This window comes from Penaeus chinensis, chromosome 22 (genome assembly GCF_019202785.1).
Source record: "Penaeus chinensis breed Huanghai No. 1 chromosome 22, ASM1920278v2, whole genome shotgun sequence".
Lineage (NCBI taxonomy): Eukaryota > Metazoa > Arthropoda > Malacostraca > Decapoda > Penaeidae > Penaeus > Penaeus chinensis.
The window spans coordinates 28,224,028-28,229,027 of NC_061840.1; positions in this window are offsets into that span (position 1 = coordinate 28,224,028).

Genomic DNA, 5,000 nt, shown 5'->3' on the forward strand with positions numbered 1-5,000 from the left:
TATCGGGCTGTGTGTGTGTGTGGGTCTGTTTGCTTGTCTGTCTGTCTGTCTGTCTGTCTGTCTGTTTGTCTGTCTGTCTGTCTGTCTGTCTGTCTCTCTGTCTCGTCTCTCTCTCTCTCTCTCTCTCTCTTTTTTCTCTCTTTTTTTTTTTTTCTATCTATCTCTATCTCTCCCTCCCTCCCCCCCTCTCTCTTTTCCTTCTCTCTCTCTCTCTCTCTCTCTCCTCTCTCTCTCTCTCTCTCTCTCTCTCTCTCTCTCTCTCTCTCTCTCTCTCTCTCCTTCCCTCCCTCCCTCCCTCCCTTCCTTCCTTTCTCCCTCCCTCCCTCCCTCCTTCTCTCTCCCTCCTTCCCTCCATGCCTCTCCTTCCCTCTCTCCTTCCCTCCTTCTCCCTCCCTCCCACCCTCTCCCTCCTTCCCTCTCCTAACCCCACCCTCCACCTCCTTCCCTCTCCCTCCCCCCCCCTCCCCCTCCTTCCCTCTCCCTCCCCCACCCTCCCCCTCCTTCCCTCTCCCCCCTCCTTCCCTCTCCCTCCCCCACCATACCCCTTCTTCCCTCTCCCTCTCCCTCCCTCCCCCTCCTTCCCTCTCCCTCTCCCCCCCTCCCCCCCCTCCCCCCCACTCCTTCCCTCTCCCTCCCTCCCTCCTTCCCTCTCCCTCCCCCACCCTCCCCCTCCTTCCCTCCCCCACCCTCCCCCTCCTTCCCTCCCCCACCCTCCCCCTCCTTCCCTCCCCCACCCTCCCCCTCCTTCCCTCTCCCTCCCTCCTTCTCCGCGTCTCCGCTTCTCCACCCTCCCCCTCCTTCCCTCTCCCTCCCCCTCCCTCCCTCTCCGCGTCTCCGCTTCTCCAGGCCTGGCACGTTCGCCCTTAGCAGCGAAAACGTACTCCTAAGCAAACCTCAAAACTAAACGTATCTTTTCCCCTTCCTTTGTATCTAAGAATTTTCTCGCCAAATCGTCCGTTTTTTTTTTTTTTTTTTTTTTTTTTTTTTTTTACTGAATGAACGCCGGCCAGATCTGCTCTTGCTTGACCCGACGGGGGGGAGGGAAGGGTCGGGAGAGGGTAGAGGTAGGGGAGGGGAAGGGAGGGAAGGGGAGGGGAGGGGTGATGGAGGGGGTAGAGGTAGGGGAGGGGAAGGGAGGGAAGGGGAGGGGAGGGGTGATGGAGGGGGTAGAGGTAGGGGAGGGGAGGGGAGGGAAGGAGTGATGGGGGAGGGGAGAGGAGGGGAAGGAATGGGTGATGGGGGAGGGGAGGGGAGGGGAAGGAAAGGGTGATGGGGGAGGGGAGGGGAAGGAAAGGGGTGATGGGGGAGGGGAGGGGAAGGAAAGGGGTGATGGGGGAGGGGAGGGGAGGGGTGATGGGGGAGGTAGGTGGGTTGGTGGAGGGTTGGTGGGGGAGGTGATGAGAGGGAGGGGTGATGGGAGAGGGGAGGGGTTAGGGGGAAGTGGAAAGGGAAGGAGGTAGAAGTGAAGAGGGAAGTGGGGAAGAGAGGGGGGGGGGGTGAAGGATAGGGATAAAGAACGACTTCTCAAAATCGCGTCGTCCCATTGCAGGCGTTGCAAAGATGCTAAACGTCTCCCCTCGCCTCCATCTCCGAAAACTATTGAACCCGAGATGGCAACACCTTCCTGTCAGACCCGCTTCGTTTCGATATTTTTGCCATGTACTTCTTCAGAGACTAAGGGAGAGACTGCTCTATAGTGCCAAAATCTCCCTCACATCTCCCTCATTCTACAATACGAATTTCACTCCACCTTCGCTCTGCCAGTACCCAGGGTACGAGCGATTTATCTCACGAATGATGGGGATGCCCAAGAATGTTGCCATAAAACGCGTTTTATTTTTTTTTTTTTTTTTTTTTTTTTTTTTTTTTTTTTTTTTTTTTTTTTTTGTATCTGAACTCCTTTAATTTTTACATTTTACAGTATTTAAGTTTTTATTAAATTTCATCTTTACAATACCCAAGAATTTCTTTAGAATAATAACTTTCTTTTATCGAACATTTATTTATTGAATTTCATAAGTTTTGACAATGATTCTTTTATGTTAAAATTTATCTATATCCTTATTTCAAGTTGATAATTACCTTACGAATTTTATTACACAAGTATTTTCTATTCCTATTTCAAATCGATTTTAACATTAATTTCATCAATATTCACAATATAAAAAAAAAATTTTCTAAAAATATCAAGGGAACAAAAAAAAGTAAGAGAAAGGATTCGATTATAGACCTTATGTCTGTTGGGTTCCGCTGTTAATGACCTTTCTTGGCTGTTGACGCGACAGAGGATTTTAAACAGCCAGTCGGTCTTCAGGAATCCTCGGACTGGATCTATCTACCTTGTCTATCGAAAGTGAATAAAGGGATTCGGTGTTACTATGTTTTTCTCTTTCATATGCCTTTTTTTTTTTTTTTTTTTTTTTTTTTACGTCACTTTGACTATATAACTATTTTTTTTTTTTTAAGAAACGGTTTCATACCACTTTTATATCATCATTTCCCTTCTACAATAGACATGTTGAAAGGAAAAGGCACAAAGCAACAGAACAAACCTTAGAAATGAAAAGAGAAAAGCATGACTATAGATCCCTGACTTTTTTTTTGCGCTTCAGTCGATAAGAATAAGTGTATCCTTCTGCTAATTGCGTTGGAGAGTTCTTTCTACCCGCCCACGCCTCTTCACGCCCACCCGATTTTAGACATTCTCGTACCAAACACATATACCATACACACACGCTACACTTACACCGTTTCCCTACACTGTCCCTCTTCTCACGGACGACACTCACGTTCCCCTCACAGTCTATCGCTCATTTTCTCAAATCGTCTCTACTCTGTTCCTCTTCTCACACACTACACTCACGTTCCCATCACTGTCTATCGCTCATCTCCTTATATTTTCTCCTTCTCTGTTCCTCTTCCCTCAGACAACAATCACGTTCCCCTCACAGTCTATCGCTCATCTCCTCACATCGTCTCTACTCTGTTCCTCTTCTCACACACTACACTCACGTTCCCATACGTAACATTAAATGGGCAATGATGTACACTTCTTGCGAGAGACAATTTTATCTGCAGTTTACTAAAGAGGGTTGGAGGGGGGGGGGGGGAGGGGTACGGTTTTGGTTGGGGTGAAGGGGGAAGTGGGAGGGGATAGGGGTAGGGGTGAAGAGGGAAATAGGGGAGGTGGGGGAGTGGAGGGGGTAGGGGAGAGGAGGTGTGTAGGGTGGGGGTGAGGGTGACAAAAGGGTGGAGTGAGAGGAGGGGAGGGAGGGGTGAATAAATGGGGGGGAGAGGGGAGAGGTTGAGGGAGGGGAAAGAGAAAAGGAGTGATTAGAGGACGAATGAGGGAAGAAGACGAAGGGAGAAAGAGTTATGAAAAGGGAAGAGAGGGAGAAAGAGAAAGAGAGAGAGGACGAATGTGATAAGGAAAAACGAGAAGGAGAGAGACAAAGAAAAGGCAGGGGAGAGAAATCGAAATTAGAGAGACAGAAGAAGAGCTAAACATAAACCAATAAATATCCTGATAATAACGAATTATTGATAACGATAACGAATGAAAAAAAGAAAAAAACTTTCTTGAAGAAAATTAATCGTGATGTTATAAAAAAAAGGAAATGAAAACAATAGTAACAGATATTAAAACTAAAATGAAAAAGTCAACGAATATTACCACAGATGACCGAAACAAAGCAAGACTGTCCGTCATGAGAGCAATGACTGGGAGACGCATAGGGGCCAGACACAAAGTACTAAGATCATTCTATGTACATGCTGTCCGGCCCATTGTGGACTATGCCTCAGTCGCTCTAATTGCTGCAAAGAAAAAGCACACAGACAAATTAGAAACAGTCCAAAATGAAGCTGCCAGGATCATTCTGGGTGCCCCGAGGTGGACGAAGGTCCTCAACCTCCTGATGGAGGCAAACCTTCTCCCCCTGGACTCACGAATCGATCTAATGGCAACACAATTCCTGTCAAAGGTCATCCAGGCTCCCAGGAACACAAGCCTAAGACAAAAATTAGTCAGGTACCTCGAACAAGACAACGAGCTCGTTGCAAACAACTCGTGGCTGTCTCATACAGCCAGGGTGTTGATACGCCATCAGCTCAAAGAACAGCTTCTTGCTAAGGGCATGGACTCCCCCCACCCCGACTTTGCCGAAGCCCCGCCGTGGGCACTGAGCCTGATAGAGTTCAACATAATGAGCCTGTCAATGAAAAAGAGCCTATACCCCATGCCTAGCCTAAAGGCAGAAGCCCACAGGGTCATTGCAGCCCTCACTCCTCCGGGTAGTAGAACATACTACACGGATGGATCGGTCGATCCCTTGAGCCACACTGCAGGCGCCGGCTTTGCAGCTAGGGATGCCACGCGATCCATGAGGGTAACAGACAACGCCTCCTCGCTACAGGCAGAGGCAGTTGCAATCATGGGAGCCCTAGGCCACGCGTCCCTAAGGGAAGGACACGTGGTCATACACACAGACTCCACCTTCCTACGTACCTTCCTACGGCAGCTCCACAGAGAGGAAACGAGAACCTCCCCCTCGGCCAGCTGGTACTCAGACGCCACAGGCTATGAACCACTGGCACTCTCTGAAGTAAGCAACAGAGGTACCGAAGTCATTCTTCACAGAATGCGCCTAGGTTACCACTGTGCATGGCAGATTATCCCAACAGTCGAACGCGATGAATGGTGCTGCAAGCACTGCGGCGAGCCGAACGCCACACTAGTCCACTACCTAGAAAATTGTGACCATACACAATTCCTGAGACATGGACCGCCCACAACAGCCGCCGTGCTGGTAAAGAGGCTATGCGAAATGCTTACACCATGGCGGCAGGAGCGCCTGCTGGCAATCCCGCCGCCACGGTAAGCACCGAGTGTCAGACAACTCAATGAGACAGCCGTAAAAAGCTGACACAGGCCGGGCCATATCTAGAAGGCCCGGGCGAAGCTAGAACTTCGCAAACCGAACCACCATTACCACAGAAAC